The sequence below is a fragment of the Pinus tabuliformis genome, chromosome 2_1, assembly GCF_031772625.1.
Source record: "Pinus tabuliformis cultivar Carrire ecotype Pingquan chromosome 2_1, CPIR1, whole genome shotgun sequence".
Classification (NCBI taxonomy): Eukaryota; Viridiplantae; Streptophyta; class Pinopsida; order Pinales; family Pinaceae; genus Pinus; species Pinus tabuliformis.
Window position 1 is genome coordinate 642,698,361 of NC_142299.1, and position 24,143 is coordinate 642,722,503.

At 42.8% G+C, this 24,143-nt stretch overlaps 1 protein-coding gene across 2 annotated transcripts in view; it reads right to left on the minus strand.

Annotated features, from left to right (window-relative positions):
* LOC149202209 (uncharacterized) overlaps positions 1-24,143 on the minus strand; it is a 511,066-nt gene that overhangs the window by 148,893 nt on the left and 338,030 nt on the right. The window lies entirely within an intron of this gene.

A 24,143-nucleotide genomic window follows, 5' to 3' on the forward strand; every position in this document is an offset into this window, starting at 1 on the left:
CATTTCAAACTACTTTTTAAGGTTGGACTTCACATGGTTTATAAGGTTGGGATCACTACCAGTAAGGATAAGATCATCAACATAAAGAACAAGAATGATAAGATACTTACCCACTTTCTTGGTGTAGACAGTATTGTCAGAATGACACCTAGAAAAGCCAGTATCTAAAAGAAAGCTATCCATTTTGGCATACCAAGCCCGAAGGGTTTGCTTGAGACCATAAAGGAATTTCTTAAGCCGACATACAATGCTGGAGTCTGTTTGTATAAAGACAGGAAGTTGTTCCATGTAGATTTTTTCATGCAAGTCCCCATGCAAGAAGGCAGATTTAACATCCATCTAATGGACTTCCTATTTGAAAGAGGCAGCAAGGGAAAGAACAAGGCAAATAGAGTTCATTTTGGCAACATGGGAGAAGGTTTCAGTATAGTCAATGCCTTCAACTTGTGAAAAGCCCTTAGAAACAAGACGAGCTTTATGTTTATCAACTTTTCCATCTGGTCCAAAATTGGTTCTATAAACCCATTTACATCTAACAAGTTTTCTTCCCTTTGGAAGAGGAACAAGATCCCATGTATCATTTTCCAATAATGAATGATATTCTTCATTCATAGTTGCATCCCAATTTGGATGGCCTGAAGCTTCTGCAAAGGTGTTAGGATCATAATTTGTTGAAGCTTGAGCTAGTAAAGAAGAGGTACTTCGAACTGAGAACGTGTACATCGCTAATCTGTAGCATCACCTGCAAGAGAACTTGCTGCATCCCGTGTAGCATGGACCCATTTTGGAAGCTAAGGAGCTGAAGGAGGATCCTCAAAAGGTGGGGGAGAATTGTCATCCTCGCTATCTTCATCTGAAGAAGAAATATTTTCAGCAGTAGAAGGGATAGAGAGAGGTGGCACATATGCCGAACTAGGCTCATAGGTTGATATATTTTCAACAAACTTTACATCTCTTCTAATGATAACATTTTTGGATTTAGGTGAAAGAAGTCTATATCCTTTGACATCTTCAGAATATCCAACAAAAATACATTTTTCACTCTTAGGTTCTAAGGCTTTATGTTTCTTATCTGGAATATGGGTCCATGCTTCACTTCCACAAACACAAAAGTGACTTACATTTAGTTTAATTGAGCTCCATGCTTCTTCTGGAGTGATATTCTTTAAAACCTTAGTAGGAGTGCGATTTACTATGTAATTTGCACAGTTATTTGCTTCTGCCCAAAAATTAAGACTAAGTCCTTTATATTGAAGCATACAATTAGCCATTTCCTTTAAGGTGTGATTCTTCCTTTCAGCTACACCATTTTGTTGTGGAGTACATGGAACAATATGTTGAATTTGAATTCCATGCTCAGTGCAAAAGTTGATGAATTTGTTGTTAACATATTCTCTGCCATTATCAGATCTTAGCTTAAGAATTTGATGTCCAGATTGTTTCTCAACAAAGGCCTTAGAGGCCAAGAACATGTTAAATACTTCACTCTTGAGTTTTAAGAAGTATACCCAAGTGCGTCTAGAGAAATCGTCAATTAAAGTTAAGAAATACTTGTAGCCAGAGAATGAAACAACTGGAAGTGGACCACATAAATCACTATGCACAAGCTGTAAGGGGGTTGAGGCGTGCCAAGAGGCATGTTTTTCAAAACTATCCCGTGTTGAAGTTTCTAAGTTTACTTAGTTTAGAAACCCTTATGCACTTTTTCTGATTTATTCCTACCTACTTGTTATTTTTCTTTAACAAGTTATTTACAAAGTAAATACTGAAAATAAACACCAGTGCATGCTCAACAAATTACAGATCAGCAACTAAAAGAAAAAAGAACAAACACACCACATGACACCATTATTTTTGGATCAATGTCCCCGGAAAAACCCAATTTGGGAAAACCGGTGCAGCTATCTGAGGGTTTTCTTATTAAGAAATATCAAAGTACAATCTGGGTGCCAAAACCGGCCTACCCAACAGAGAATTTCCTTAGCAGCTATACCTCACAGTTTGAGAGAAATCTCCTGGCTGAAACCTCGGAAAATCCTTCCAGCAGCTCGTCAGCACAAAACTGCTCTACAACCCCAGCGTCTGCCCAATCTGGAATGCATCAGCCCCTCTCTGTCTCACGTTGGCCTTGCGTCAACCTTTCTTGGCCTGCATTAGCCCTAGGAGGCCCTGCGTCAACTTTCTGGGCCTCTGTGTCAGACACGTTGGCCTCTCTGGTGCTCTGCGCAGCACTTGGCTGCCTCAGCGTGGCCCTACGTGAGCCCTTGCTAGCTCTGCGTCAGCCTCCTTGGCTGCTACGCTGCTCTCCAGGCACAATCTCTGCCTTCTCTGTTTCTCTATACTCAATGCCCGTCAGCGACTCTCCCGATCACTGATTCTATCTCTCTTAGCAAACCCCGCTCTAGAGAATAGAATCACTGATCACTTTGGTGTATTCTCTAAGTGACCCTCAAGCCTCCTCTTATACTTTTTGTGTTGACATCTCAACGGCAGAGATTAAGTCCCTAATCAACAGCTAAGATTAGATTTGGTTTGATCCATGTCTTTTGGACCATTCTAACACAGATTCATATTAATACACATTAATATTTTATTTTCCCAAAGTTTAGACTTAGGGACTCCATTAAAAATATTAATTATTTTAATATCTTCTGATCTGTTTAGAATCTGCCCAAACCCTTTCTTGGTATTGGAGATCTCATGTGCCCCAACCTTTCCACCAAATTTCGTGGCTAGAGCACATCCGATGCTACCTCAAATCAACATCCCGATGATGTTTTCCAAGTACACGTCTAGAACAAACACCATCTCTGCAAGATACCATAGGAAGACCTGTCACCATATTTTCTTTATATAGATTTTGAAGGGAGCGATAGTTTAAGTGACCAAATCGCTCATGCCAAAGTTTGCTCACTTTATCATTATGAGCAACAAATACTGAGGGAAGAGTTGATGACCCTAAGTTGTTAAACTTATACAACTTTGTAGAATCATCAGCAATTCCAGTAGCTAAAATCTGTCTAGGATCTCTGAGGTTCTTAATTACAACATCATGAGGTGAAAATTCAATGGTTTTACCTTCACCTGAATGAGTTATCTGATATACAGATAGAAGGTTGTAGGATAAGGTAGGAACACATAATACATCATTAAATTGACCATTGTCTAGATGAATAGTTCCAGTCCCTACAACACTAAGAGATCTATCATCACCAAAATATATATTTTTGGTGTTACAATCATTTAAAGAAGAAAACATGGCCTTGTTTTTGGCCATGTGATAAGAATCTCCAGAATCAATGAGCCACTCATGAGAATGAGAAAAATAAGATACATTTAGTGCATAACCAGACCGAGATGCTTGACAACCACATGCAGAAAGTGTTGTTCCTGAAGATGAAGTTGAAGTTGAAGAGTGCTCCAAATGGATGTTATGTTTCTTCATTGCTGCTTCCAAGGCATCCATCTTCTTAAAGCATTTGGATTCTAAGTGGTCATCTTGATTACAAAAGTTGCAATGTCTATCAGTCTTCTTCCCTTTGTTTTTATTTGCCTTATCATTTTGTTGAATTGATTTTTCATTTTGAGATTGAAAGTGCTTAGGACCCTTGGTTGGTTTAGGACCATTCTTTTTAGGATGCTTCTTCTTAGGATTCTTTGAACTTGGTTATTGTTGGGCGGCTAAGGCTTTCTTAGAAGAGTTTCCAAGATTAAGAAGACCAAGATGTAAGAGTTTTTCTTGTTCTCTTATTAAAGAATCACAAAAGGCATCAAAAGAGGGGGACTTGTAGGCTTGTCCTTGAGAAATAAAGGCTTCTCTAGTAGAATGGAAGGTGGAAACAAACACAGAGTAGGTTGGTCCTAACTTTGTAAGAATGGAATAGATAAGGCTACCATCTTCTTTCTTAACCTTAACACCTTCCAAGAGAAGTCTAAGGGTCTTGAACTTGGATAAAAAATCTTCAATGGAAGAAAAATTATTGGGGTCTAATGTAAACAACTCATTTTCAAGTTGATGGGCTCTAATTTCATTTTTAATTTCAAAAACTTTATTGACCTGTTTTATTGCTTCATCAGGGGTATCAAGTTCTGCGATACGGAATCTAAGGTCTGGGGAAATAGACATCCCTATCAACCCACGTGCTTGATCTTGCCTATTTTCCAATTTGGTTGCTTTATCTTCATCTTTAGGTTTAGATTCTTGGCCTGAGGCTATTATATAAAGACCTTTACTTCTAATTAAATCCACAATGTAGGATAACCATTGGAAGTAGTTGGTGCTGTCAAGAATAACTTGGCATGGACTTTCAAGAAACTGAAGCTATAGATGTTGAAACTAAGTGTTCCAATGGAAATATCTTGAAAAAGTAGGCCGATTAAAAAAAAGTCTCTAAAAATGGCTTCTAATGAAGAAGTTATGGCTTTTTGAAGAAAAGTTGTTGAAGATGCCGATGAAGTACGTGAATGTGCGGAAGTGAATGATAATGTTATATTTAAACCCCCCCAACCCCAAAATTAACTAGCTCACTTTAAAAAAAAATATGTGAACCAATTTTATAAATAAGTGACAGTCACTTTTACAATGGTACTTTATAAGCTACCCACTAAATTATAACTTAAATAAAAGATAAAAAGACTTTAGAATTATAAGCGACTCACCTTTTATAATGGGTGAGAACACTTTTACATAAAGTAACTTTAAAACATAAGTTACATGTGCGTTTTGAAAAAGTAACTCAATAAAAAGACAGACTTGAACCCAAGACCTCTATTCTCATAAAGTAACTTTGGACCAAGTGAACTAGTTTAAAAGGTTAGTAATTTTTGGAAAAGAGGAAGGTTTTTTTTTGTTTTTAGTCACTAAAGCTTTGGGGTGCATGCTTACTTGAAAAAACCCTTTCTGACTACAAGACAAAAAACCACACAACCCAACACGGACATGCAAAAATAACCAAACGTTATGGCTTGAAGTTAGCTTTCGCCGGAAACTAAATATTTTACTCTATGTTTTTGATTTTCCGAGATCAAAATAAGGGTCAGTGGAAAAGAGCATACGCATGAGAAAAATCCTTGCTTTCTGTTTCTGATTAGCCCAGATCGCACAGAGTCGCGGGGCAAAGAGCATATGCATAAATGAGAGGTATAGATAGGTAATAAAAAATCAGAGAACTAAATAAACCAAAATAAACAGAAAGATGAATAACTAAAACTGCAAATAAAGACTATCTACCTCCCAGATCTTAAAAATGACGTAGCTAGGGCTACTGAAACCTTTTCACGTGAAACGAAAGGGGTTGCCTCACTGGAATATATGCTCCTAACACAATAGAGCAGTCCTCTCGGCCCGAAATGTAATATTCCTAATTAGCCATGGTTAATTGGAATATTCGATTTTGTCCAAATTTTTCCTTCTATAGTTATTTGTAAATAAAAAAGTGAGGAAAGGGGACATAACTCACTTTTAAAATAAAAAGTCACTTCCTAGTAGCACAACGTTGTGACTTAAAGGGGAGCCAAGAGAGGCCAAAGGGGGACGCAGAGAGGGAGCCCACGCAGACACATGGAGGGAATGCGCAGGAGGGAAGACACACGTGGCAAGAGGGGAATCACACAGGAGGAGGTGAGCCTTGGGATTGAGAGAGGAAAAGGTTATAAATGAGAGAGGGGCCCCCTCATTTTGATCATTCTGTTATGAGCATTTGTGATAGTCATTTCAACTTGGAGCGCGCTGGTTGTTTAGCTAGTCTGCAGCACTGTTTAGTGCATTGAGTGTCTCCGTTCGAAGATCTCACCCTTAGCCCCAGGGGACTTCGAGTGCCTACTCGGGCAAGGTATTCCTATGGGCATTTCAGCAGTAGTTTTATCAGCCTTTTTCCAGCAGTAGTGGCAGCGTTTTCGAGGACTGCGCAGCACTAGGAGAGGGACGCAGTTCTGAAGGACTGCGCAGTTCTGTGAGAGGGACACAGTTCTAGGTTGACGGTTTTGCAAGAGGTTTGGTGTTGAGAGATAGAGCAGGGGATCAGCCATTGCATATTGAGGAGTTTTGGCAAGGGTTCCAGGCAGGTTTCTGGAGTATCTCATTCAGTGGCAGCGCAGAGCAATGAGGAACTGCGCAGAACCCCAAGGGGGTGATTTTCGGGGGTCGGCCATTCCACGAGAACTTTCTGGGTTTTTCTGGGTTTCTTGAGTAAAGTCTGATTCGAGAGTTTCAGCCTTTTTTGAGGAGGGGAGCAGCCCCAAATCCTCACTTGATTTCTAGCAGCAGCATAGCAGTTTCCCAACAACTTGGACACAGATCAAAGAGGGGCCATTTCTTCGCTATTCTGAGTGTATTTCTTCACTTGCCTAGTGCAAGTAGAGGTGCCATCTTCTTGATCACCTCCTGTACTCATTTTATTACTCAGTATAATAAAATGGCTTAGCATTCTCTCTACATTTCTTGTGTATCAACTTATGGTTTATTTGATATATATCGTATCACTGTTATTTGTATCTCTTTGAGTATTTTCGGCTATTATACCACTTGTGTGTATTTCTATTATACTCTTAGACAGAGTTTGGAAAGGGCCAAGTAGCCTCCGGATCTCGTCCTCTTTTTAGAGGTGACATATCTGGTAAATGCCCTCCCAGTCCATCTCTGGTTGGAGTTTGCTTGTGTTTGAGGTATATTCCTAATAAGGGATATTACAGTGGTATCAGAGCATAGATCTGGCTCAGCCTGTGGAGCTAGCAATCTATGACACTAGGGGAAAACCCTATATCTGTTACAGAGGTCGGAGATACAGACACTGTGGGCATAGGTTGGAGAACACTTACGGAGAGGGAGACTGTGTTCCGGTAGTAGACGCAGGACAGGAGGAGCCTGTAGTGGACGCAGAGCAGAGGGAGCCTGTGGTGGACGCAGAGCAGGAGGCTCCGATGGCAGATGATGACGGGAAGAGATTTGCGGATATGCTCCTCAAATTAGTGCAGGATCTGTCGAGACAGATTGAGGTGATGGGGTAGAGATTCACAACAGTAGAGGCCAGACAGCGTGAGAGCCCACGGGTTTTCCAGGTTGGTGAGGGATCGGGCGCATCCCATAATTTGCCAGAGCAGTGTGATATTGCGCAACAGGTGGCCTCACATGCCCCTACACGCTCTACCATACCCACTTTCTTGGGAGCAGACACAGGGGTCGTAGCCCAACAGGAGGCAGAGCCCGGACATATGGGCGATTATTTTGCAGAGTACCAGGCCTATGGGCAAGAGTTCAGGGACGCCCTCTCATTCAGAGATTTTTTTCAGCTCCAGTGGGATAGTAGACCCCACGACCATCACAGGGGGTACTGGCATTACCATGATGGTGACACCCACCATGCAGCGAGTAGATTCCACTTGCCTACGTTTGATGGTTCATCAAACAGTTTCGCAAAGTCTTGGGTCGAGAAGCTGGACATTTACTTCCAGCTTAATCGGATGTCAGAGACAAAGGCCATCAAGGTGGCAACATTGCATTTGGATGGTGAGGCCCAGGATTGGTGGTTTCATGGGATGGTTACACTAGGGCACTCCACAATGACGACATATGCCGAGTTTACCAGGAGACTGATAGAGCGATTTGATCGGAGGAATCCAGAGCAGCATTTTGTTGAGCTGACAAGGCTCAAACAGATAGGGAGCCCAGAGACCTACATTGCAAATTTCTTGAGGGTCTTTGTGATGGTGCCAGACCTATCCACGGCACGGAGGGTCTATATGTGTGTTGAGGGGTTATCAGAGTCACTTCGGGGTCTAGTCCGATCCACTAGACCAACCATACTCTAGGACGCTATCAGTAGGACCCGGGACTTACAAGATGTCTTACCCTGGACCCGGACACCTTACCCCCAGAGACAGACTTTCCAGTCTAAGGGGAAGGACGTGAGGATTCCACCTCCAAAGGGGAATCCAGGACGAGTACAACTTGATGATGATGCCAGGAGGGAGCTGAAGAAGAAGCGGTTGTGCTTCACATGTCAGGAGCTGTGGGCACCGGGACATAGATGTGCTACTGGTAAAGCACATTTTATTGAGGTCTTCTCTGAGAGCAGTGGAGAAGAGGATGACGAGGATGATGGGGAGGCAGGAGATAGCCATGCCATGCAGGGACCTTTACCACCTCCACTGTCAGCAGCAGGTGGTGCATCTTTTGCACCCACCGGAGGGGCCCTTGCAGCACTGCGAGGAGTACCCAAGTATCTGAGGCTACGCGTACGAGGGACAGTACGTGGCCAGCGGGTATCAGTTCTGGTTGACAGTGGGGCGACCCACAAGGAGATCAGACCATGACGTGTGCTCGTTATGTTCCAGAGCTTTCAGTGACGATGGGCACCTACACATTAACTGACCACTTTTTCGTGGTCGATATTCCGGACACCAACATGATATTGGGTGTTTAGTGGCTTATCACTCTAGGGAAGGTCACGGCGGATTGGAAGACCCTAGAGATGAAGTGGGATGATGAGAAGACAGGGAGGAATCAGAAGATATGGGGACAACACACATATCCACCTCAGACTGTTTCGGCTCATCGGATGGAGGCAGTCTTCTGGAAGGGAGACATAGAGTGGGCAGTGGAGCTGCGTGCATCAGAGGCAGGGACTACAGGGCAATCAGTACATCTAGAGATACAGTCCATCCTTGATTGGTATGCCATAGTGTTTGGGGAGATTCCACTAGGACAGCCACCGGATCGAGGGTTTGAGCACACCATCGAGCTAGAGCAGGGCATACAAGCAGTGATCACCACCCCCTATAGGCACCCCAAGGCCTATCGGGATGAGATTGAGAGGGCTATCAAGGAGTTGCTGGCTCTTGGGCACATTCGACCGAGCACGAGTCCTTTTGCTTCTTCTGTGGTGTTGGTGAAGAAGAAGGACGGTACGCTGAGGATGTGCATTGACTACAGGGCCCTGAACAAGAAGAACCTGAAGAACAAGTACCCCATACCCAGGATCGACGAATTGATGGACGAATTGAGAGGGGCACATTTCTTCTAAAAGATTGATTTGAGATCAGGGTACCATCAGATTCGCGTGAGGGAGCAGTACATTCCCAAGACCACCTTCAGGTGTCACTATGGGCACTTTGAGTTCTTGGTTATGCCTTTTGGGCTAACCAATGCCCCAACTACATTTCAGTTCTGCATGAATCACATCTTCCGTAGTCACTTGAGGAAGTTTGTGTTGGTATTCTTCGATGATATTCTTATTTACAGCAGGACTTGGGAGGAGCATCTCCAGCACATTGAGACAGTATTGCGTATCTTACAGGAGCAGCAGTTCTATGCCAAACTCTCCAAGTCTGAGTTTGGGTTGATGGAGATGTTATATCTGGGACACATCATAGGGGTGGATGGAGTGAGAGTCCACGAGGACAAGATCAAGGCCATCAAAGAATGGCCAGAGCCGAGAAACGTGACGGAACTTCGAGGATTCATTGGCATTTGTACGTACTACCACAAGTTCGTCAAAGGTTTCTCACAGCTTGTTGCACCCCTGACAGACTTGATGAGGAAGGGGGCATTCAGTTGGTCGGATACAGCACAGCGAGCCTTTGACAGGCTCAAGGACGTTATGAGCAACTGCCCAGTGCTTGCATTGCCATATTTTACGCAACCATTTGTGTTGGAATGTGATGCGTCAGGAGAGGGGATCGACGCAATATTGATGCAGGGAGGTCACCCTATAGCCTTTGAGAGCTGGAAGCTCCTTCCGCACAATAGGTTGTATTCTATATACGACATGGAGATGATGGCCATCATGCATGCATTGGCTAAGTACCAACAGTATTTGGTGGGCAACAAGTTCAGGGTGAGGACTGATCACAACAGCCTCAAGTTCTTTTTGGAGCAGAAGCAGTTACAGGAGAGGCAGCAGAAGTGGATCAATAAGATCCAAGCATATGACTTTGACATTGAGTATGTCAAGGGTAAGAACAATGTGGTAGCGGATGCCCTTTCACGTAGACCAGCCATGTTGTCTCTTATGAGCTTGAATACAGATTGGAGGGCTCAACTCTTAGTAGAGTACTCCAAGGACAGGTTTGCATGTGAGATTCTGGACAAGTAGGTAGCAGATGACAGGTACAGGGTGATCGATGAGATCATCTATTACAGGGATCGGATCTTCTTGACTGAGGGGTCAGAGCTCAAGAAGAAGATACTCTAGGCATCACATGACTCACCATTGGCAGGCCATCAAGGGTTTACCAAAACCTACAGGGCCATTAGAGAGAGGTTCTCATGGAAGGGCCTCAAGGAGGACGTACTCCAGCATGTCAGGGAGTGCGATGTTTTCCAGAGGAACAAGGGGGAGATGAGCCATCCTGCGGGACTATTGTAGCATCTTCCCATTCCGGAGGGGAAATGGGAGAACATTTCGATGGACTTCATCACAGGGTTGCCCATGGTATAGGGCAAGGATTATATCTTTGTCGTCGTTGATCGGCTGACGAAGTACGCACATTTCTTTGCCATATCCGCACATTATACAGCAGCACAGGTGGCTGAGCTGTTCTTCAGGGAGATCTTCAGGCTACATGGTCTTCCTAAGGCCATCGTCAGTGATAGGGACAACCGTATTATGGGCGGGTTCTGGCAGAAGCTTTTCCAATTGGTGGGGACGGAGTTGACACCGAGTACCAGTTATCACCCACAGACGGATGGGCAGACAGAGATAGTTAACAAGTGGCTGGAGGGCTACTTGCGTAACTATGTTAGCGGGTAGAGCGAGCATGGCTGAGGTGGCTGCATATGGGGGAGTATTGCTACAATACTTCACATCACATGTCCATTGGTATGTCACCATTCTATGCCTTGTATGGGTATCATCCTTTATCTTTTGTTGACATGATGTTTGGTGATAGCAGGGCTCCTAGAGCCATGATTTGGATCCAAGAGAGTCGGGATATCCTCCGAGCTCTCAAGGATAACAGAATCAGAAGAAGCTGTATGCCGACAGGGGTTGGGTGGAGAGACAGTTCAAGGTAGGGGACATGGTCTACCTACGATTACAACCATACCGACAGTCGTCACTAAAGCAGAAGGGGACTGAGAAGCTCAAGCCCCGCTTTTATGGGCCATACAGGGTGATACGCAGGATTGGACAGGTTGCATATGAGTTGGAGCTACCTCAAGGCAACAAGATTCATAACATTTTTCATCTATCATGCCTAAAAAAGGCATTGGGACAGCAGGTGACGGTGACAGATGAGCTACCACCCATGGATGATGAGGGGCATTTGGTATTGCAGCCAGAGGCTATCATTGATACCAGGGAGAGGCAGCTGCGGAGCAGGACAGTCCAGGAATTCTTGGTGAGATGGAAGAATTTGCCGGATGAGGATGCCACTTGGGAGAGTGAAAAGATCTTACAGCATCCATCACTTCAATTGCTTGAGGACAAGCAACATCTTGCCGGGGGAGACTGTAATATTCCTAATTAGCCATGGCTAATTGGAATATTCGATTTTGTCCAAATTTTGCCTTCTATAGTTATTTGTAAATAAAAAAGTGAGGAAGGGGGGCATAACTCACTTTTAAAATAAAAAGTCACTTCCTAGTAGCACAACGTTGTGACTTAAAGGGGAGCCAAGAGGGGCCAAAGGGGGACGCAGAGAGGGAGCCCACGCAGACACATGGAGGGACTACGCAGGAGGGAAGACACACGTGGCAAGAGGGAATCACGCAGGAGGAGGTGAGCCTTGGGATTGAGAGAGGCAAAGGTTATAAATGAGAGAGAAGCCCCCTCATTTTGATCATTCTGTTATGAGCATTTGTGATAGTCATTTCGACTTGGAGCAAGCTGGTTGTTTAGTTAGTCTGCAGCACTGTTTAGTGCATTGAGTGTCTCCATTCGAAGGTCTCACCCTTAGCCCCAGGGGACTTCGAGTGCTTGCTCGGGCAGGGTATTCCCATGGGCATTCCAACAATAGTTTCATCAGCCTTTTTGCAGCAGTAGTGGCAGGGTTTTGGAGGATTGCGCAGCACTAGGAGAGGGACGCAATTCTGAAGGACTGCGCAGTACTGTGAGAGGGACGCAATTCTGGGTTGAGGGTTTTGTAGGAGGTTTGGTGCTGAGAGATAGAGCAGGGGATCAGCCCTTGCATATTGAGGAGTTTTGGCAGGGGTTCCAGGCAGGTTTCTGGAGTATCTCATTCAGTGGCAGCGCAGAGCAGTGAGGAACTGCGCAGAACCCCAGGGGGGTGATTTTCAGGGGTTAGCCATTCCACGAGAGCTTTCTGGGTTTCTTGAATAGAGTCCAATTCCAGAGTTTCAGCCTTTTTTGAGGAGGGGAGAAGCCCCAAATCCTCACTTGATTTCTACCAGCAGCAGCAGCATAACAGTTTCCCAGCAGCTTGGACGCAGATCAAAGAGGGGCCGTTCCTTCGCTATTCTGAGTGTATTTCTTCACTTGCCTAGTGCAAGTAGAGGTGCCATCTTCCTAATCACCTCCTGTACTCATCTTATTACTCAGTATAATAAAATGGCTTAGCATTCTCTCTGCATTTCTTGTGTATCAGCTTATGGTTTATTTGATATATATTGTATCACTGTTATTTGTATCTCTTTGACTATTTTCGGCTATTATACCACTTGTGTGTATTTCTATTATACTCTTAGACAGAGTCTGGAAAGGGCCAAGTAGCCTCCGGATCTCGTCCTCTTTTTAGAGGCGACATATCTGGTAAATGCTCTCCCAGTCCATCTCTGGTTGGAGTTTGCTTGTGTTTGAGGTATATTCATGATAAGGGATATTACACGAAAGCAGTCAGAAACAATAGATCTAGGAAATGACAATTAGATGCAATTGCAATAGCTTCGGATTTGGATCACCAACAGATGCAGCCCTCAAATAGCTCTAATACCATGTAGGAATCTACAGGGTCAGTTTCTCAGATAGAACACCAAAGGAAACCGCTCACAAACAGATCACAGATAATACACCAGTATTCTTGACGTGGTTAAAACCCTCAAAGAGAGAAACAATCCACGGCCTGAGCCAACGCAACCACTTCAGGCAATTTATTAATAAAAGAAAGAAAATTTACATAAGCTTCTCTTATGAACAGTCACCCTACAAATGATCCCCATACTCTTTAAATAGAGATCATGGAACAATCGGGTGTTAAGCCACGGATCAAGTGTCGGTAATACCGAGGAAAGACTGAACCGTTGGATCACTTCATGTCTAGAACATGTCGTGACCGTCGGATTGTAAGTTACAAAAGTACATAGTAAAGAAACACACTTTACCTAACTCTACACTAGACCAAGTTATACTTAATTATTTCCTGTGTCGGAATACCCTAACAACCATCACAATGACAGTTATTTTTGAAAAATTGTCCTCGGAAAAACCCAATGCAGGAAAACCGGTGCAGCAGATGAGGGTTTCCTTATTAATCTTCAACAAAAATCTCATGTACAAGATACAACCAGCAAAATAGAAGAGAAATCTCTGTGAGAAATTTACTGACAGTTCTCTCACACTTCCCGGCGAGATTATGATCCAGGAGAGGACCTGTTGCCCCCTCTGCATCTCATTGTGTCAGCTTCGGTGTGAGGAGTGTGCAGTCCCAGCGTCAGCCTCTGCGTTGTCCCTTTGCGTCATAGCTTCTGCGTTGTCCTTCTCTGCTCTGCGTCTTCTATTCTTGCACTCCCAACTGATGCTACTACCCTCTCTCTCCTCCTCACCTGCAACTCTACCTCTGAATCGATTTCCTCTTGTCAAACTTCGACCAGTGAGAAAATCAGTTTTACTCGGGTAATAGAGTATTTGCCTGGTGTATTTTCCAAATGCCCATCAAAGTCCTCCTTATAATCCTCCAGTTGAGAACCAACAACCCAGATTAGATTCTAATCAATGGCTCAAATCATTTGGACTCGATCTTTGTCTTCTTCTAGAAGTTTCACCCATAGTTAGATTAGTACCCTTTAATTATTTTAATTTCCTAAGTTTAGACTTAAGGTCCCATTAAAAATAATTAATTATTTTAATAAAACTGTCTCCGGGTGGAATTTTCCAAAACGATTTCTGGCTATTGTGGAATACATGTGTCCAAGGCTCCTTGCAAATTTTGAGACTTAGATCACATCCGATGCTACCAGAAATCAACACTCCCTCTTAGCGAGGAATCTGCTCTAGCAATGCACCATGCTGAAGCATCACCCTGTTCTGTAACATCTCCCTCTACGTTGTTGATGTCTGACATTACTACCCACTAACTACTGCGCAAATGTTGCATCCCTACTACTACTGACTATGCCACTATCAACACTGCATCTATATTGCAACTTTTTGCCACTACAACTAAGAAACCATCTGTTTCTACTACTAAAACGGATTCTCTACCATACCCATCTACTCCCTGAGCTGGATGAAGTTAGCTCTTCCTAGAGCTTTTGTGAGTACGTCTGCTACCTGATTTCTTGTGGAGGCATATGACAACTATACTTCCCCACGCTGAATAGAGTTTCTGATAAAGTGACATATGATATCGATGTGTTTTGACCAATCACGAAATACTGGATTCTCAGAGAGTTTAATACAACTTTGATTATCACAGAAAATACTGGTCACCTCCATCCTTTTCCTGAACAAACTCACAAGCAGTTTTCTAAGCCATATAGCTTCGAACGTAGCTATGCTGGCTGCCATATATTCTGCTTTTGCTGAGCTTAGAGCTACCGACTTTTGCTCCCTGCTACACAAAAGATCATTCCTGATCCAACACTGAAGCAATACCCAAAGGTACTTTTTCAATCTACTGAACTACTTGCCCAATCTACATCTGTGAATCCATTCAATCTGACATCATCTCCTCGGGTGTATTTCAAGTTTCAACGCATATCCGATTGTTCCACGCACATATCTAAGAATGTGCCTAGCCGCCGCCCAATGCACCATTTTCGGTTCCACCATGAACTGACTAAGGGTGTTGACAACAAAACAAATGTATGGCCTATTGTTGACCAGATCAGGGTTGCAGGAATCCCCCCCCCGGATCCTAACCCGGAACCGCGACCCGTGCGGAAGCGTTCCGGAATCGACAGAGGAATCGCGATTCCAATTTTTAGGTTGCGCGCTTCCGCATTTTTGAAACGACTCTTGCCAAATGAGGTTGCGGCCCCCCGGAATCGCGCTTCGGCATGCGGTTCGGGCATGAGGTGGCGCCACGCAACCTGCCCGGAAGCGCACGCCACCCGGGCGCAACCCGCACGCAACCCGCGGATATCAATTTTTTTTTTAATTTCATTTAAAATCTAACTTAACTAAGCATGAGGGGGTGGGTTAGGGGTGGGTTAGGGTCACTTTAGGGTGAGTTTAGAAAAGAATAAAGCCCCCATTCTCTTCTCATTTTCTCACTTTGAGTTTATGAGAGTTGGAGAAGAGAAGAGAGGAGAGGAGAAGAGAAGAGAGGAAAGGAGAGGAGAAGAGAGGAGAGCTTGGAGGAGTGAAGAAGGAGGAGCTAGGAGAAGGAGGAGGAGCTTGGAGCAAGAGCTTGGAGGACTTCATCTACAAGAGCTAAAGAGGTAAGTTCAAACCCCAAACTCCCTTGTTTTTTTGAAAAAAAAATTGTATTTTTCTCCTCCCTCTCCTACTCTTTCCCATTGTTTCTACTTGCTCCTTTATTTACAGGTTGTCCACCACCTATATCCATATTCCAAGATGGTGTTCTTTTGGCTTCTATGTATCATTCCACTCTTGGTTTTAATGATGGCAAGGGTGAGGAATAGAGGGGAAGAGGAAGGGGATGAACTTGGTGACCCAATGTATGATGAGGAGGAAGGGTTTGAAGAGGAAGGGGATGAACTTGAAGGGGACACTGAAGCACAAGATGGGAAAGGTACATCAAATCCCTTGTGGAACTATGTGACCAAACTTGAAGGGGGAAAGGGTGGTGGATCTTACAAATTTTTGTGCCCTCATGGTTGTCATGGAGGAAAACCATATACGGGTTCATATACCCGTCTGAGGAGGCATCTTTGTGGGGTGCTGGACAGTGATGAAAAAAAGGGTTCTGTGGGGGTAACCATTTGCCCAAACATTTCAAGTGAACAAAGAGAAAAATACATCCAAATTGAGATGGCTGCACAACGAAAAAACAAGAAACAAAAAACTCATTCTGAATCAAGTGCAACCTCTAAATTTGGTAGTTGCCCATCTCCTCATGGTACTTTTGCAACCTCTGGAGGTAGAAAAACAATAGGGGATTTCCTTAATGTTGCTGGGAGGGATGATGTGGATGGAAAGATAGTCCGTTTTCTTTGTGCTTGCGGTGTACCATTCAATGTGCTTCGCTCTCCCTATTGGCATGAAATGGTAAAGGCCATCAATGAAGCCCCAAAAGGATACAAGGCCCCCAACTATGAGAAAGCTAGAACAGTGTTATTAGAAAGAGAAAAAGCTAAGGTTCAAAGAGCTTTGACACGTTTTACACATGAGTGGGTGGATTCTGGGGTATCCATTGTATCAGATGGGTGGACAAATATTAGAAACCAACATTTGATAAATGTTCTTGGTGTTTCTTCTAGTGGTGCAGTATTTATTGCATCTCATGACTCCTCCTCCATCAGTGCAACTGCACCAAACATTGCAGATCTCCTATTGAAATCAATCAAAGATGTTGGTCCGAATAATGTGGTTCAAGTGATCACAGATAATGCAGCAAATTGTAAGTTAGCAGGAAAAATTATTGAGCGTACTCATCCACACATCTTTTGGTCTGGGTGCCTGGTTCACACATTGAACCTTTTGATGCATGATATTGTGAAACACAAAGATTGTGGGTGGATTGCTGAGGTTTACAGGAAAGGGAAGCAGCTCATTAAATTCATCACAGGGCATACAAGGGTAAACTACTTCTATGGCACTTACTCCAAGTTGCAATTGCTTAAAATTGCAAAGACAAGATTTGCTAGTTATTACCTCACCTTTAGGTGGCTAGTGAGGGTGAGACAAGGTTTAACTAATCTGGTGTGTGCTGAAACATGGGATGAAATTAACACTGACACAGATGGTGCTAATGAAGTCAAGGACACTGTTCTTGACAGTTACTTTTGGTCACAGGTTAAATATGTTTTGCAATTCACCAAACCAATTTATTACATGATCAAGTTTGCAGATTCAGATCGACCAGTAATTGGGGAGGTGTATGAGCAAATGGATAGCATGTTGGGGCAGATTAAAGACATTGTTGAGCCTAGAGATACCACCTTGTACAATTATATTCGTGAAGAGGTGGAAAAACGATGGGATATGCTAAATGTTCCATTGCATGCATTAGCAGATGTTTTGACACCTAAATACTATCATCCATCATGGCTTTCAAAACCAGCACCTGGGGGGGGAGTCAGGAAAAAACCACACCAAGATAAAGAGGTTCACGAAAAATATATGGCTGCATTGAGTAGATTAATCCCTGATAATGAGGAGGCTGCATTGGTACGGAGACAGGTGAGCAACTATACGAGCAACACTGGTCCATTTGGGAGCATGCATGCAATTCAAGATCGAGAGCATTTTTCTGCTCTTGAGTGGTGGAACATGCATGGAGGGCCTACTCCACTTCTACAGAGTTTGGCATTGCGGGTGCTATCACAGGTGGTAAACACTTCTTCTGCAGAGAGGTGTTGGAGCTCTTATTCTTTCATCCACAGTGTTAAAAGGAACAGGTTGAATTTAGACCGGGCAGAGAGCTTGGTTTATGTTCATTACAACTTGCGATTGTTGTCCCATTACTGTGAAGATGCAAAGTCTAATAAAGACTTGTTGACTTGGGACAAGAATCCAGAGGAGCCCAATTTGGAGGATGGAGTGTTGCGACTAGAGCAATTAGAGGATTCTTTATCCAGGTATGTCCATTGTGGTATGAATTTTCCAATTTTCCCTTATAAAGCATTTCTCTAATTCATGTTTTTAATTCTTTTGTTAACTAGTGTTTTTTTTTTTGCATGAATTTTTTGAGCGATTCTAGGATGATGACACGGGTGTTGATATGCCACAACCCCCCCCCCATCTGGTCCCTTGGTTTCTAGGTTCCATGGTTCAACACCAACGGCAGGGGGTTCTTCTTCATCAGTTCCAGTGCCACGACTTACACAGGGACCATCTTCTTCATTGCCACCACGTGGAGGCCCGCCATCACGTTCTATTCGTGGTGGAAGGAGGAGAGATTAGTAGATATATTCACAATCTACTTCTTTTTGTCATAGATTACTCATTAGACTTGTAGACTTGTGAATTTGAATTTTGAACCTTTTTGGCTTGGCGGTGACCAAGTGACATATTTTGTAAACATTATTATTTGAATTTTGGACATGACAAATGTTGACAGTTGCTCACTTGCTAGATAAATCATAATATGCTCTATGTTTTATGTTTTATAATATGCTTAAATGTTTTATGTTTTATAATATGCTTAAAAATTTGATGTATGTTTGTAATAGCTAGAATATAGATGATTGTTGTACATACTATTAACTACAATGGAATCATGGATGCCATATCTATCTTGATTTATGCAAAAATATGCATGTTTTCATGTCTTCTACAATTAATTTGGTATTTGGGATGTTTGTTTTGAGTATAAATGCAAAAAAATATAAAAAAATATATATATATAGCAGACGCTTCGCTTCCTAGATTTTTGGAAAATGACGCTTCCGCGCTCCGCGCTTCCGCGCTCCGCGCTTCCGCTTCGCTCCCGCTTCGTGCAACATTGGACCAGATACATGAGCTACCCAATGAGTTGTCTGTACATGGTGGGGTCGACCTCCTTGTCTCTAGATGCATCTATTTTCTTCCAGTTGGTGATCATAGGCGTAGCCATGGGCCGATCTCCCCATCCTTCTGCCATACTTCCAACCATACAAAATAATGCATCAACCCCATGTCCTTCATGTCGAATTCTGCTTCAAGATTCTTCTTGCAGTCCTTTATGAGCCTAGATGACCCTGTTAGAAACAAGTCATCCACATATAATACCAGAATAAGTGGCTCAATTTCCACCATTACATAGTAGAGATTGGGATCAACATCACTCTTGACAAATCCCAACTGCTGCAAGTAACTATCAATCCGACCATACCATGCTATGGGTTCCTGCTTCAGCCCATATAGGGCTTTCTTTAACCTACATACATGACTTCTCTTCTCATGAGTTTCGAAGCCTTTAAGCTGTTCTATATACACCTCTTCTTCTATCACCCCATTCAAGAATGTTGCCTTGACATCCATCTAGTGAATCTCCCATCCCATTTGAGTTGCTAGGGATATAACGGATCTGATAGAGGTATATCTGGCTACTAGGGCGAAGGTCTCTTCATAGTCTATTCCTTCTTTTTGTGCATACCCCTTTGCTACGAACCTAGCCTTGTACTTCTCTATACTGCCATTTGCAGCATACTCGATCTTGTAGATCCATCTTGATCCTACCACTGATCTATCCTCTGCCCTAGGTACCACTTCCTAGACATCATTTGTCATGATAGAACTATACTCTTCTACCATGACATCCACCCATACTTGGTGTTGTATGGCTTCCTAAAAGCTACAGGGTTCTTCAACCTGTGCTACCAAGGCATGGTACCTGTCAGGTTGTCTACGCGGCCTCTTCCTGGTTCTAGGAGCTCCAACAAACTCCTCTGCGTCCCTCAATGTCTGTCGTACTTCTCTACTAGTTCTGCCACTGGTGGTGGGAGGCTCGATCAAATCCCCCTCCTGTTCCTGTTGTTCCACCTACTGAGAACTACTTGGATTTCCTTCTTCTGAGGAAATACTGGTACTGGTCACTGTGCTAGTTCCAGGTGTCTGTCCTCTTACTTGTCCTCCTTGCTACCCCTGTTGCTGCTAGACTAAAGGAATATCTATTGATTGATCTTCTGCTGGCATCTCTCGGAATTTCCTGAAAGCTCTATCCTCCATGAACTTCGCATCCCGTCTTACTACAATCTTCCTGCTGCTAGAAATGTAGATTTTGTACGCCTTTGAGGTCTCACTATATCCTATGAGGTACCCCTTTTTTGTAGTCTGATCTAGTTTACTACACTTCTCGTCTGGAATGTGACAATATGCCACACTTCCGAATATTCTGAGATGATTGACTTCCGACTTCTTCCCTGTGGAGATACCTTCAGTCGTTTTCTTCCTTGAGGCTTTGTGAGCAGTTCTATTATGGATATATACCGTTGTGTTGCAAGTTTCTTCCCATAAGAATCTAGGGAAATCCTGATCATACAACATACTCTTTGCCGCCCCAACAATAGTTCTATTCTTATGCTCTGCTACTCCATTCTGCTTTGGATTATATGGATTTGTCCATTCTCTTTTGATGCCCTCTTTTGCACAGAAATCTGTGAAGTCTTTGTCTATATATTCTCCACCATTATCAGAATGCAATACCTTTATATTTTTCCCTCTCATGTTCTCAACAACAGCCTTAAACTCTCTGAACAGATCAAAGATCTCATCCTTGGTCTTTATGAAAAAGATCCAGGTTTTTCTAGAGTGATCATCAATAAAGGTGACGAGTATTCACCACCACTAAGAGCTCTTGTGGACATTGGACCACAGATATCTGAGTGTATTAATACACCCTCTGCTCTGTTTTTACTCCTGGAAAAAGCTTCTTTAGTGTACTTCCCTAGTACGCATCCTCTGCATATATCATCATGCTCAATACTAAGAACTGGAACTCCTATAACAGTCTCTCTGAGCATCCTTAGTGCTCCATGGTGTAAATGTCCCATTCGCCTGTGCCATAGTTCATTCAGTTCCTTTTCACCATTAAGGTTGCTGCCTATTAGTGCCATTGGAGCCTCAAGTTGCAACCTATACACTCTGTTGCTTCGAGCTCCAATTTGTCTCTTCTTCTTCCAGCTTGGATGTTTGACATATACATTCTTTCCAATGAAGTATACATTGTATCCCTTGTTCTGTAACTGGGACACTGAAATCAGATTCATTCTTAACTAGGGCAGATGCAACACATTAGTGGCTTGGACGCTAGTTCTTGCTTTCGTCTGAAATGCTATGGTGCCTCTCCCTACTGGAGTACACTTCGATCTGTTTCCCATAGTAATCTGGAAGTCCATTTTCTCTTCTTGATAGCTCAAGAAATATTCTCGTACTCTAGTCATATGGGCTGAAGCCCCACTATCAATGTACCAAACATTCATTGATGCTGAACTTTCCAAGCATGCAAATTCTTCTTCTTATCTAGAAGATAATCCAGAGACATCTTGATTTTCCATCCTTCTTGTGCTATTTTCCTATTGATTTTTGATGCTTTTCTGCCCCAACAACTACTGCAAAATATCTACGTCCCAGCTAAAGATCTGCTCTGCAAGGAAATGTGTTGCTCCCTTCTGCCTCTAGTAAGCTTTGATTTGGAGATAGAATTTCTTTGTTGACTCACTCAGAGTAATCGATTTCTCCTCAAAACTTCATCCTCCTTGGCCTTCAAACTGCGTTGCCTCTGGAGTTTCGAGTTGTTGCCTCTGCAATAATTTTGAAATCATTTTCCTCTCTACTTTTGAGCTCTTCTGATTACGATCTGTGCTCTGATACCATGTGAAAATTTCTAGATAGAAATCCAGCTGCAATGACTGATATTATTTCTTCTACTTATTAATTCATAAATAAGTTATTGACAGTGTTTCGATTGCAAATATCGAAATAAATTCTACTGTAGCCTTCACAATTAAAATACTGCGGAAAGTAAATGCAAGGAAAAATACTAGCACAGGTACAATCACAATGACAGTTATTTTTGGACAATTGTCCTCGGAAAAACCCAATGCGGGAAAATCAGTGTAGCAGATGAGGGTTTCTTTATTAATCTTCAGAAAAAATCTCATGTACAAGATACAACTAGCAGAATACAAGAGAAATCTCTGTGAGAAATTTACTGACAGTTCTCTCACACTTCCCAGTGACATTTTGATCCAAGAGAGGACCTGCTTCCCCCTCTACGTCTCACTGTGTCAACTTCAGCGTGAGGAAAACGCAGTCCCAGCATCAGCCTCTATGTTGTCCCTATGCATCACAGCTTTTGCATTGTCCCTTCTCTGCTCTACGTTTTTTGTTCTTGCACTCTCGATTGATGCTACTACCCTCTCTCGCCTACTCACCTGCAACTCTACCTCTAAATCGATTTCCTCTTGCTAAACTTCAACAAGTGAGAAAATCGATTTTACTTGGGTAACTGAGTATCTGCCTGGTGTATTTTCCAAATGCCCATCGAAGTCCTTCTTATAATCCTTCAGTTGAGAACCAACGGCCCAGATTAGATTCTAATCAATGGCTCGAATCATTTGGACTCGATCTTCGTCTTCTTCTAGATGTTTAACCCACAATTAAATTAATATCCTTTAATTATTTTAAGTTCTCAAGTTTAGACTTTGGGTCCCATTAAAAATAATTAATTATTTTAGTAAAACTGTCTCCGGGTGGAATTTCCCAAATTGATTTCTGAGTATTGTGGAATACATGTGTCCAATCCTCCCTGCAAATTTTGAGACTTAGAGCACATTCGATGCTACCAGAAATCAACAAGTATAATGCAAACAAACCTTTTAATGCTGTTAATTCTGCATATTATCAGCCTGTGAATGACGTTATAGCTTCATGTGGAGTAGGCTTCAAAGGCCCTAGATTTCAAGATATCACGGGGCTAGTGTTACAAAATGAGGTCCAAAGAATACAAGAGTACCTCACATAGTTCAGGCAATCATGGACCAAAACGAGGTGCAAAATTATGTCTGATGGATGGACTAATGGTATATTTCGCACCAGATTATTTCTTAATTGCTTGTCCAAAAGGTACTATGTCTCTCAAATCTATTGATGCATTTAATAAGGTGAAGGGTGCACAATTACTATTTCGTATTTTGGAAGAAGTAGTTATGGAAGTAGGGGTTGAAAATGTTGTACAAGGGATCACATATAGTGCCTCTAACTATGTTGTAGCTGGAAAGATGTTATAGGAAAAACACCCCACCATTTGGTGGTCTCCATGTGCGGCTTGGCAAAACTAAGTTGGTGAAGAATGTTAGTTTTTGTAGCATCGGACAGGTTTTCTAGTCTAGACTTGCGTTAGAGAGGCTAAGAACATGAGATTTTCAAAACCCAGAAAACAATTCTAAAGATAACCTTGAGAAACACCTTAATTAAATTAATTAGTCATCATTTAAATTTTTCCCAAGTCCAACTTGGGAAAACCAGTTAATTAATAGTAATTAATTAAGGAAATGTGAGAGGGAGCTATAGTAAAAATGTGGTAGTGGTAGTGGCAAAGTCATGGGCAGCAGTATAGGAAGTAGCAGTGCAGTGGATGAAGAGCATTAGGCCGAGCATCAGCAGCACAGAGAACCATGTAGTGTATCATTGCAATGCTTCTATGGGGAAGTATTGCTAGAACACATTCCTCGCTAAGAGGGAATGTTGATTTTGAGTAGCATCAGAGTGCTCCAACTCTGAAATTTTGTGGAGGGGCTAGAATACATGAGATCTCCAGAACCCAGAAATCGTTTGGAGAAATTCCACCCAGATGAGGAGTTATTAAAACAATTAATATTTTTAATGGGTTCCTAAGTCCAAACTTAGGAAAATAAAAATATTAATGGGTATTAATAAGAATATGGGTGAGAAACTTCTAAGTGACAAGGATCAACTTTGTTTTAATCTTCTCCGTTAATTAGGGACTTAATCTCGGCTGTTGATTCATTAACAGGGAAAGTATAAGAGGAGGCTTGAGGGTCAGTTGGAGACACACTTGACAGATCAAAAAGTTTGATTTTTCTAGGTCAAGGTTCGCTGAGAAAATCGAACAAGTGATATGCTGCAGTGAGAGGGGCAGTTCGACAGAGGGACTTCAGTCCAAGGCCGAGAATACATAGCAGAGAGACAGAGAAGCACCAGGAGAGCATTGACGCAGTGACATAGAGGGAGAGCTCTGACGTAGTGTCGCAGTGTCGTAGTGACGCAGAGGGAGAGCTCAGACGCAGCAATGCAAAGAAGAGCTCTGACGCGGTGACACGGTGACGCGGTGTTGCAGTGATGCAGAGGGAGAGCTCTGATGCAGTGACGGAGAGGAAGAGCTCTCACGCAGTGACGTAG